The sequence below is a fragment of the Dipodomys ordii genome, unplaced genomic scaffold, assembly GCF_000151885.1.
Source record: "Dipodomys ordii isolate 6190 unplaced genomic scaffold, Dord_2.0 Scaffold1000002216, whole genome shotgun sequence".
In the NCBI taxonomy this organism is placed as follows: Eukaryota; Metazoa; Chordata; class Mammalia; order Rodentia; family Heteromyidae; genus Dipodomys; species Dipodomys ordii.
The window spans coordinates 1-13,354 of NW_012285833.1; positions in this window are offsets into that span (position 1 = coordinate 1).

Genomic DNA, 13,354 nt, shown 5'->3' on the forward strand with positions numbered 1-13,354 from the left:
CAAATTTCCCGTAATTCAGGCTTTAGGTAGACGGCCCTCTGCAATACTATGTAATTAAATTTTTCCTTTCCGCGCCCGGCATGTTGTTTCTAATACAATATATCAATTCCGGGTCTGTGGTTAGGTATCATTCTATTGCTTTCTCTTTGTTCTATCGAGTCTTAAGTTATTATAATAATTTGTCTGAAATAAATACATATATATTAAAGATTATATCACATACTTGCTCTAAGTATCTATAGATATGTTATATCAGGGTATATCTATATTCAGGCAAGTTTTGAAAACTTGAAGGAATAGTTGATTTTTAAGAATTCTTCTTTCTATATGTAATCTCAAAAGATACCGACGAGTTCTTGTTGTTGTGTTAAAATGGTTACCAAGATATGAATATACGTGGGCCGGTTCAAGCCCCACGACCGACAAGACCGACAAAAAAAAAAAAAAAGAATCCCAGGGTCTTTCCTACCCAGGCTGGCTTTGAACTGTGATCCTCAGATCTCACCTCCTGAGTACCGAGGATGACAGTCATGAGCTACTGGCACCTGGCCAAAGATACTTTTCCATGATTGTCATCTTATCCCCTTAGGAGACTAAGATCTGAGGACTGCAGTTGGATGCCATCCTTGGCAACAAGTCCATGAGAACTCTTTATCTCCAATTAAACCCAAAAAAGCTAGAAGTAAAGCTCTGGTTCAAATGTTAGAGTCCTATCTTGGAGCATAAAAGACAAGACAACCCCTAATTTTAAGCATTTCCTAGCAAAGATCCACTCAAGAAAGGGAAGCATGTGGGCACATGGGTGCTCAAAGCTCACACGTAATAATCAAGACTCTCAGAACAGATCCCACCCTGCTATGATTCTCTAGATAATTTGTCCTACACCATGGCAGTCTTAGATGGGACTGACCATGCAACAAATTAGGACGATCAAGTACGATCTCATAGTGAGGATCCCCTGACATTATCAAAGACTCAGGATCTCTCAGAGTCCTGCCTCAACACTGGACAGTAAAGTGAGATCTAGTTATCCAAACACATGATATGGGAACCAAAGGGTTTCTTGGTCATGGAAATGAGACTGGGGAACTCTAGCTCCCTCTCTCTTGGGAAGGTGAAAAGGGCTGTTCTATCCCAGGAATGTTCCTCTGTTTGAGTATTATCAAAAAAGCAACCCTGCTCAGATCCCAGTGCCTCTGGTTTTCCCACCAGTCTCTACCCAGCCCCACCTTCAGCCTGCCCTCTCTGAACCCCAAATCTGCCATCTGGATTAAAGACTGAGCCACCAGAGACCCCCTTCTTCCACTGAGAATGGCAGTCACAGGGCCTTAGCACCTTCTATATGAAGTCTCAGAGCAACATGGGTCCCAATCCCCGCCCTCATTCCCAGGCTGTCCTGTGCCAGTGGCATGCTTACCTCTGTCTCTCATGGAGGAATGAACACCATGGGTGTCATCTTCAGATTGAGCCCGATTGAGCACTCGAAAGCCCCAGCCCCCAAGGATGTACTGAACAGGCATCCTGCAGTGAACGACAGCCAGGTCGTCAACTGTGAAACCAAGGTGCCAGGACTTTTAATAGCATTGTGGCTGGATCAAAGGCTAGATCACTGATAGTCTGGTTTGTGAGGTGAGAGCATAGCTAAAATATCCTGACACACCTGACCTGGGATCATCCTCCCTCTTCGTCTTCCTAATTATCACTTGCCCCCGCCCTTTACACTCCCTCACCCCAATACCTCCCTAGCCCTTGGACACTTTCTTCTTATCTGACCAGAAAATAAACTCGTTGGGGCCAGGGATGATTAAAATCTGGTAACCCACCCTGATCCCTAGGGTCTTGAGCACACAGCTCCTGGATGTCATGAACGTGCTGAGGGGTCAGTCGTTTGATGCAACATACTGGCTTTAATCTCTGAAACTGTCCCCACAGAGCTTGTGAATGGTTGGCTCCCTTGATCCAGGGACACCAAACCAAGTCTTGCATGTTATCCCTTCTTCCTTCTTTTCCTCTTTTTCTCCCTCTGTCCTTCCCTCCTCTCTCTCTCTCTCTCTCTGTCTCTCTCTGTCTCTGTCTATGTTTCTCTCTCTCTCTCTCTCTCTCTCTCTCTCTGTTTCTCTCTATCTCTCTCTGTGTCAGTCATGGGCCTTGAACTCAGAGCCTAGGTGCTATTCCTGAGCCTTTTTACTCAAGGCTAGCAGTCTATGGATTGAGGCATACATCCACTTCTGTTGTTTTGGTTTTGGTAGTTAATTGAAGACAAGAGTCTTACAGGCTTTCCTGCCTGGGCCAAAAGCCTCCATCCTAGGATCTCAGCTTCCTAAGTAAGTAGGATGACAGGCCTGAAGCACCAGCATCCAGATCAAACCAAGGTTTCTTCATGTTCTGTGGAAACAGTCCTGGAACCTTTCATTGTCTAAGACCTCCCAGAGCATGGTGCACACTGTATACATTTGTTGGATAAATAAATGAGCATCTGTCTATGACAATACTACAGAAAAGTCCCATCTGATTCAGGTAAGTATCCCCTGTAATTATTCCCCTGATGAAGCCTGATGTAGCTCTCCCACAGTTCTCTCTCCTCCCTCTTCATGCCCTCTGGTGGCACCACACTTAACTGTTTTGACTCATAGGATGTGAGCTATGATGTGCTCACTGTATTCCAGGGCCTCTAGGATGCCTATCTTCTCAAAGATCTCTGTCCAGCAGCTGACCAGCTCTGTGGCACTCAATTCCCCACTCAGGTATGAACAAGTTTTCCATGAGCTGAACGACTGGCTCAAGAGGCCTCCTCTCCTCCCCCTGGGACCAGCCAGGATGGTCTACCACATCGCGCCCCCAAGTTTCATGTTGCAAAGGATCTTTGAGGCAGCCTGGGGTCTCTGAATCTCCCATAATCCAGTGCAGTTGCTGGAAATCGTCTCTGCTCCCAGCTGGCAGGCTGAGGATGGCAAGGTCACAATCTCTGCTCCCCAGGATGTCCCCGACTGAGGTGGTCACCCTAGAAAAAACTGGACGAGATTCAGCAGCTGCCAGAGAAAGGCTTAGTCAAGGGACAAGGTTCAAAGCAAGAAAATAATCTGGCTTGGGAACTCTGCCTATGACGCTTTGAACGACATTTTTGGCAGATAAAAACGTCCATCCAAGGCATTAGTGGAAATTGCCAGCTTAAATAAAAAAACCTGGAAAATGTAGCATTTAAATTATCCCAATCAAACTTAAAGGGTTCCAAAATCAGTGGTCCCCTTTTGCTTCCAGACAGCCTACAGCAGGTTACAGAAACTGGCATTCATCGATCTCTATCTAACTGCCATATCCTGATACCAAGCGGGCTCCAGCAGGGGGAATGGACTTGCCTACCACTGTCCAGCTTGAAATGTCCCAGACAGGACACAGATTGGAGTCTGCAGGAATCCAGGGAGGATTGACCACTGGTGCACTGCCCGGGAGAGAATCCATGCCACCAGTGGGGCCCCGGAGCCCTGGGCTTGGATGCCCACAGAGACCATAAACGCCCTAGGTAAGGTTCCCTCTCATCCTTGGTCATGGTGAAACATCTGCCATGTCACACTGTACTCCAGCCCCCAAAACCTCATAGCTTCACAGCCCCTGCCCTACCCTTTCCCCCATCTCCTTCCTTAATTATGTTTGGCAGACACATTCCCAACCCTTGAATGAGCTCCAACTATACACTGAGAGCAGAGTGTCTGTCTGGAAGACTGTGGATGTGGACACACTTGTCTCACCAAGCTTCTGGCCTGGGATAGAAGGACAGGTGTCCACTCGAGTTCACACAGGTCTCCTAGGGGAAGGCCACGCAGTCCCAGCAGCTATTGTGGACTACAGGAAAGGGGGAAAGTGAGGTGGAAAGGGGAGGAAGGAATGTATAATTAAATCTTCCATAAAGGATCCATGAAACTGTGAAGGAGAAAACAAAAATTGTAGCTGGGCTCATACTTGATACTGATGAAAAAAGAACAACAACAAGTACATACACACAGAGAAATAAAATGCCGTTTTTAGACATGGTCACACACACACACACACACACACACACACATACACACACAAATCCAGAACAGTTACAGAAGTGTCTTCCATGCAGCACCTACAATTTGCCAAATGATCACTCACCTGAGCACACTCAGGCTGTTCTCTCTCTCTCTTTCTCTCTCTCTCTCTCTCTCTCTCACACACACACACACATACATACACACACTCAGACTCAGAGTAGTGCCTCTCTTAAGTTTGTTGGTTGCTCATCTGGGACAATGTACAGCTAGATCATGCATGTTCTCATTCCCCATTCCCTTTTCAGAAACAAGGGTTCCCACCCAAGGGGAGCACCACTGTAATGACACAGCACCACCCTGCCTCTCGCCTTCTTCAGGGCCACACTCTTCCCCTTGGGAACAACCAGCCTTAAATCCCCATTCACCAAAACCCTAAGCCAGGACGCTGGGTGAAAGAATCCCCAGACAGGTGGCTCCTCAGAGCAAGGACTGAAAACAAGCAGGGGGTCATGGGGTCCCCAAGGGAATGTCTAACCTGGAGTGGGCATGGTGTTGAGGAAATGGATGGGGTTCTAAAGGCTATATACATGGACACACTCCCTACTTCCAGTCTAGATGCTTCCAGTCTAGATGCTTCTGGGCGACTGGGTGGATTCTTGGAGGGACAAGGAAAACAGATGGACCAGGAGCACCAGCAGATGATGGAAGAGCTGGGAAATGTGACCAAACTGTGAGTACTGTTTACAGCTGGGGTGGGGGGACAGGCCAGGTGTATGTGTGTCAGAGAGAGTGTGTTCCTCCCAGATATTCACCTTTCATCTGACCCCCACCGTTGTCACCTCCCTAGTGGGATTTTCTGATACCCTCCTTAGGTGAGAGGGTGACTGAGAACAGAGGACACGAACTCACACAGCAAAGGGTCCATATCTTCTGCATCCAACACCCACCACCCCCAGAAAAAAGAAAAAGACCCGAGAAGGCAGTTGTGGAGTTGCTGCTCCCCACCCCACAAAATTCCTACCTAGGAGAGGAAGGGTGAAGATGTGGGGCTATGTGGTTCCCACTGCTCCAGGCCAGGGGTTTGGTGATGCCCCCTTCTCACCCAACCCTGCATCTCCCCATTTCCTGGGACACTGACACTAGGGATGGGGTTGGAAACCTTGGGACGACACCCACGCCTCCACCCCCCACTCCTGGGGAGTATTTGTGGCATAGCCAGGGCTGGCCCCTGGCACTGGTGAGGCAAGGTTGGGATGTGAGAAGGGAAGTGGGAGTCGCGGGTCTGGGTGGGGTGGCGAAGGGGGTTGGGAGAGGTCACAAGGTGCGCCCTATGGGATGGCCACCCATTTGTGCTGCTGGCAGATGCTGTAGCCTGCCATTCTGGGTGTAGCAGGCAGCAATGGCAGCATCATGGCAGATGCTCAGGCCCAGAGCAGAGGATGGGGGGCCAGGACGTGGTCAGGGCCACAAGCTGGCCTGGGGCACATCACTGGATGACTCTGAGAGGCCCTGCCGGTCTGAGCCAGCAGCCTATGTTTGAAACGTGATGCCACGGGGACAGCAGGAAAGGGGGCCAGGACAGGGGCAGGCGGGTGGCAGGGCTGAGCCCGCCTTAGGCCCAGCTGTGCTCATGGCACTGGAATTTCAGACACAGTGCCTCCTTGGCCTCTGAGCCTCCCAGAGCCTGTGGGAGGGATGTGTCTGCTGTGCTGGCTTTGTGTGCTCTGTGCTCCTGGCACAGACCCGTGATCCTACAGCAGCAGAAGCCAGCCATTTATGCCGCCTCCCCTGGTGCTTGTGCCTGCTCTTCTCTCTGCTGTCTCTCTCTGACCCCCACTTCTCTCCCGGGCTGCCACACCCACGCTGCACAAGTGAGCCAGCCCCCATGTGCCCCTGGCTGCAGCAGATATGTGTCCCCTCGGCCACATCCTTTCCTCTCCTCAGTCATGCCCCCTCCCCACTCGACCACAGCCCCCATCCCTGACCTTGTGGTGCCCTGACTGCCCTAAGGCTAACAGGCCATGGAAGAAGCAGCCTCACCTCAGCTCAGGGCTTCCTCCCAACCCCAGCAGCAGCCCATGGCATCGAACCCCTCCCTATGCCCAACGGCTTGGAGAGACTCTTCTCTATCCACCTCACACACTAAGCAGGTGCATAGTGTGTGTGTGTGTGTGTGTGTGTGTGTGTGTGTGTGATTTTCAGGGCTCAGAACATAGCACCCTTTTGGATGACAGCACACAGCATACTTTAAAAAATAGCACAAAGAAACCTGTGTAATGGACTCAGCACAATGCGCCTTTTGAAGGACACAGCACATAACAACCTTTGGGATCCTCATGGTAATCTAATGACCAATAAAATTAGACATGCCATTTTGACATCACCAAGCTTAAATATCACAAAATTATGACAGCATACGTCATAGTGAAATTATAGACATATTGTGAATGCCTATTTTGTGATTTCATTCTTGTTCAAGCAAGCAATATTGGTGGATGTCAGAAATCCATTGTGACCTCAAAGCCATTGTGACTTGAAAATCCTTTTGTGATATCACAGTGCCATTGTGATATCATTAACCTGTTGTGACATCACAAAGCTGTCCTGTCCATTGTGACCTCCTCATCAATGTGACATCACAAAGCCATTGTTATATCACATTGCTGTTGTGACATTACAATCACCCTGAGACCTCCCAAACCAATTATGACATCTTTAGCGCCTTTGAAAAAACACATGGCCTTTGTGACACCACAGTCCCTTTTTGTATGCATATCTTCATTGTGAAATGTCAATTGAGATCAGATATGCCATTGTGATACCACAAAACATTTACAATATAATCATACTGTGACATCACATTGTCATTATGACAACATCAGGCCATTATGATATCCCAAATCTATAATGATATCATACCATTATGACATCACTTTTTCATTGTGACATCATATTTACGTTATGAATGCCTATTATGTGATTTCATTATATTTCAAATGTGGCATGTGGGTTCATATCACAAACACATTTTGACTTCATAACCATTGTGACATCACAATCCCTTTGAGACAAAATGTTGCCATTGTGATATCTCTAAACAACTGTGACAACTCAAACTTGTCCTGTCTTCGTAAGTTTTGACATGTTGCCACTGTGTTATGTTAGGCCCATTGAGAGCTCATTCTATTTTTGACCTCATATTATTTCAGGTATGACATAAAATAATAATGTAGTGACATTTTGAGTATTGTGACATCACACTGTTAGATGTAATGACCATTGTGTCACATTGTCACATCACAAATCTATTTGACTTCATCACATTTGTGCCAACAAATGCTTTGGAATCCTCACAATCCCATTCTAAACTCATATACTCATTGTGAGCTATTGACAATTGAGGTGTCGAATGAATGCCATTGCCACATGACCAATCTACTGCGACATCACAAAACTATTTTGAACTCATCACTATTATGGCATCACCAACTAATTGTGATTATAACAACACTCTTATGACATTATGATTTGACATTGTATTACAATTGTGATATTACTGTACCATCATGCTTTCACAAACCTATTATGACCTCATCACATCTTAGAAAATGCACGGCCTTTGGGACATCAAGCTCCTTCTCTGAATTTGTATCATTGTGAACTTGTAGCAATTGAAATTTGAAATAAGGTGTGATATTACAAACTAGTTTGACATCACTTACACATTTTTATATCATTAACACTTTGACAAATAAAACCTGTTAGGAACCTTAGCACTTTTGACAAAAATAACATGGCCTTTGTGTCATCACAGTTCATTTGTGTATGTCATTGTGACTTCATTCTCATATCCTCATTATAAACTAATGGCAGTTAAGATCTGACATGCCAGTGTGACATCACAAACCCTTTGTGACATCATCAAACTGTCATTATGATATCATCAGCTCATTGTGACATCACCAAGCTACAGTGACATCATAGCATTATGACATCGCATTGCCATTTTGTTGTCATAGACATATTGTGAATATATATCCTGTGATTTCATTCTATTTCAAATGTGGCATAACAGTTGATATCAGAAACATTGTGGGCTGGGAAGATAACTCAGTGGTAGAGTGCTTGCCTTGCATGCCTGAGGCCCTGGGTTCGATTCCTCAGCACCACATAAGCAAAATTAAAAAAGCCAGAAGTGGCACTGTGGCTCCAGTGGTAGAACGCTAGCCTTGAGCTGAAGAGCTGAGGGACAGCGCCCAGACCCAGAGTATAGGCTGCATGACCGGAACCCCCCAAAAAATAAAAAAACAGAAACACATTGTGACCTCATAACCATTGTAACATTATAAACCCTATGTGATGTCATAACCATTGTGACATCATATTGTTGTTATCACATCTTTAGCTTATGGTGACAACACAAAATGAGAATGACATTATAGCATTTGCCATTATGTCATTGTGATATCATATTCACATTACGAATGCCAAATCTGTGATTTTATTGTATTTGAAATGTGGCATGTGGGTTGATATCAGAAACTCATTGTTATGTCATAACCATTGTCACATCAGAATCCCTTTGTGACATCAATTTAGCAATGTGACATCACAATAGCAATATGATGCTACTAAGGCACCATGATATCACAATGGTCATGAACTCACAATGGGTTTCTGATATCAACCGACATGTCACATTAGAAATAGAATCAAATAACATAATAGGCAAACACAACATGTCTATGATATCAGAATGACAATGAGATGTTACAATGCTATGATGTCATTGTAGTTTTACATGTCAAAATGAGCTGATGGTGTCATAATGGCAACATGATGTCACAATTAGAAAGGATTTTTTAATGTTTAAATGGTATGTCTGATGTCAGTTGTCAGTTCCCCATCAGGATATGGATACAAAAATGTTCTGTGATGTCACAGAGGCCATGTGTGTTTTCAAAGGTGGTAAGAGATCATAACAGGTTTCAAAGGGAACAATGTGATCCATAATGTCACAATGAAAATGAGATGTCCCATTGGGTTTTTGATGTCACAATGGTGATGAGGTCAAAATGGTTTAGTAATATCACAGTTTGTAATATCAGAATGATACATCCAATTTCAATTACTCATAATTCAATATGAGGATACCGGGTGATAGAAGGAGTTTCATAGTATGTGGTCATACTATGTGAAAACCCAATGGAACAGTGATTTCACAATGACAATGTGATGTCTCAACATCATGTTATAATAATGTTTTGATGTCACAATTGGTGATGCCATACTGATGATGAGTTCACAATAGATTTGAGATGTCCCAAGGGGTTGATGTCACAATGGCATGTGGGATCTCAATTTTCATTAACTCACCATGAGTATATGAGTTTGGGAAGGGATTCTGATGTCACCAAAATATATACAGTCAAGAAGTGAAGAACAGGTCTGAGATGTCACAAAGTGACACAATGGTTATGATGTCCAGGGGTGTGATATCATGATATTACATTGGATTTTAGATATGTCATATTTGAAATATGAAGTCGAACACAGATTTTCAACTCACAAAGGGCCTAAGATATCACAACGGCATTTCACAAAAGTTATGAGGACAGGAGAGATATTTGATGTCACAGTGGATTAATGATATAACAAATGCAAAGTGCTGTGCCAAAGAGATTTTGATGTCACAAAGGTTATGAGTTCACAATGATTTCCTGATATCAACCCACATGGCACATTTGGAATAGAATGAAATCAAAGAATAGGCATTCACAATGGGTCTATGACATTAAAGTGACAAGGTGATGTCAAGGCAGCAATGTTTGATAGGATATGTACTCATTACCTTACTCATGTAACTGTAATCCCTCTGTACAGTAAACTTACAATAAAAAACGTACAGAAGAAAAAAAGAGAAAAAATGGTATTGTGTCATTGTGGTTTTCTGATGTCACAATGAGATGATGGTATCATGATGACAATGTGATTTCACAGTCATAATTATTGTACAAAGTATTTGTGATGCTACAATGATATGTGTGATCACAATTTTCATTAGTTCATTATGAGAATATGGGTACACAAAGGGTCTGTGATGACACAGAGGTCATGTGTATTTTAAAGGTGCTAAGAGTTCACAATTGCTTTGTGATGTCACAATGTGATTGTGAAGGCACAACAGCAATGTGATATCACAATGGGTTTGTGATGTCACAGTGAGGATGAGGTCACAATGAGTTTGTGATGTCACTATGAGTTTGTAATATTACAAGGACATGTCCAATTTCAATTTCTACTAGTTCACAATGAGGATACAATTTCAAGAAAGAATCTGAAGCTCCAAAGACCATGAACTGTTAGTCATAACATGTGATATGCTGCCATTAGGATATTTTAGGCCTTTAGTAAGCTTATATTCTGTTTTCAAACTCATAATTCAGGCATGACATCTGATATCAGAAATTGACTCTGACAATATGAACATTGTGACTTCACATTGATAGACATCAAGACCATGGTGTCACATTGTGAACTCACAAATGTGTTAGGACTTCACCGTATTTGCCTCAACACATGAGTTTGGAGACAACAGAGACCTTTTGTGAACTCATATGTTCATTTTGAATTACAGACATTTGAGAATCGGCATGTCATTGTGACATTTCCAACCAATTGTGATAGCACAAACCTATTATGGTAGAAACAAATTGTGATCTAATAGCCATTGTGGTACCACAATCCCTTTGTGACCCCATATTTCCATATTGATACCACTAACCCACTGTGAAATTCCAATCCTCTCATACCAAATCCAGGTATGAAATGTGATACCCGAATCCAGTGTGACATCTAGATCATGGTGACATCACACTGATAGATGTTATGAGCATTTTGTCATATTCTGACAACACACACCTGTTAGGATTTCATCATTTTTGAGACAATGCATGACTTTGGAGACATTACAGTCCCTTTGTGAGCCCATATACTCATTGTGAGTTGACAACTGAGATCACATGTGTCATTTTGATGTCACCAACCCATTGTGACATCACACATCTCTTGTAAACTCATCACCAGTATGGCATCACCAATTGTGGTAACAAAACTTTATTAAGTCATCATATTGCAACATCCCATTGCCATAGCGATATCACTGTTCCAATGTTTTTTCAAAAACCTAGTATGTCTTCATAGCATTTTAGAAAATTCATGGCCTTTTCTATTTCAGTCTTCTGTGAACTCATATCCTCATTGTGAAATAATAGCAACTGAAATTGGACATGTGAGCATGAGATGTGACTTCACAAAACGTTGATTTCATCACCAATATAACATTACAAACCCATTGTAAGCTTTCATTGCCATTTAATATCACTATCACATTGTGACATCCCAAACCTATTTGGACCTCTCAGCACATTTGAAAAAACACATGGCCTTTGTGACATCACAGTCCCTTTGGGTAACTATACCCTGATTATGAACTGACAATTGATATGAGACATGCCATTGTAACATCATGAACTCTTTGAGACATCACTAGTGTCACATAACATTCTCATTATGACATGATCAACTACTTTTGACATCACAAAACTATGACAAGATAGCATTATGAGATCACATTGTCATTGGGATGTTGTAGAGATTGTGAATGCCTGTTTTTTATTTTTTTGTCGGTCGTCGAGCTTGATCTCTGGGCTTGGGTTCTGTCTCTGCTCTTCAGCTCAAGGCAAGCAATCTATCACTTCAGTCACAGCACCACTTCTGGTTTTCTAACGGTTTTTATTGGAGATAGTCTCATGGACTTTCCTGCCTAAAGTGGCTTTGAAGTGCAATCCTTAGATCTCAGCCTCCTGAGTAGCTTGGATTAGTCATGAGCCACTGGTGCCCGGCCTTTTCATTCTTTTTTCAAATTTGACATGTGTGTTGATATCAGAAACATAATGTGACCTCATAACCATTGTAACATCGTAAATAAGCAGTGACATCAAATTGTCATTATGACACCTTCATCTCGTTGTGACATCACCAAACAACAATGGCATCATTGCATGATAAATCACAATGACATTGTTACATCATAGTCATAACAGTGTGAAGGCCTATTCTGTGAATTCATTCTGTATCAGTAACCCATTTTGACCATATAACCATTGTGATATCACAATCTTTTGTGACGTCATTAATCTGCTGTGCCATCACAAACCAGTCCTTATAAGTTTTGTGACATGTTGCCATTGTCATATGTTAAACCCTTTGTGAGCTCATAATCTGTTTTGAATCTCATATTTATGATGATATGTGATATCAGAAATCCCCTGTGACATCATACTGCCAGATATCATGAGTATTGTGTCACATTGTCACATCACAAACCTGTTAGAACAGTATCACATTTGTGACAACCCATGCCTTTGGAGACATTACAGTCCCTTTTTGAAATCATATATTCATTGCCAATTAATGACAATTGAGATCTGCCATGCCACTCTGACATCATGAACCCTTTCTGACATCACAAACTTATTGTGACCTCATCACGAGAATGGCATCAACAACTAATTGTGGTATCAAAGCATTATTTTGACTTGATATTGTGGTATTGCCATTGTGATATCACTGTCCCATTGTGTTTTTACAAACTTATATGGCCACATCACATCTTATAAAATTCATGGCCTTTGAGATTTCAAGCTCTTTCTGTGAACTCGTGTACTTATAACTTCTAAGGCAAATAGACAAACCATCAAGTCACAATTAGTATAATAATCCAATTTACACTAGAAAGCTGACTGTGATTACCTTATGCTGGACTGGATACCCAGGTCCAAGAACAGCCTTGACCACCAAACCTCATACCTTCAATGGGCAGCCCCACCCTTTCTTTATTGGTCCACAAACCACCAGTCAAAAAATTATGATCTCTGAAACTCCAAACCTCAATGGACAAGGCTTTTTACTTTTCCATTCCTCCATCCCTCACTACAGACTTGTCCTTTTTTCCTGGTCTTTCCCTATTTCCCTTCCACCACTTCCTTCAGGACTCTCCAGTCTCCACAGGCCTGCCCTACTCTGCCCCAGTGACCACTTGCCAACCTTCTGCTCTCCCTCAACTTTCTCTCCTCTCACGTTTTTCCCTTCCTGCTGTCTCACCACTTTCTTCCATCTGGGTAGCTTTCATTTTTATGTCCTCTTCCAATGTTCTGAAAATGCACTTCATATATAGGTTGTACCCCTCCTCACTCCAATGTGTCTTCTGCCTAACAGTTTTCAACCGTCACTTCCCAAACTGCCCAATGTTCAATTACTTCTTGACAGCTCACAATGTG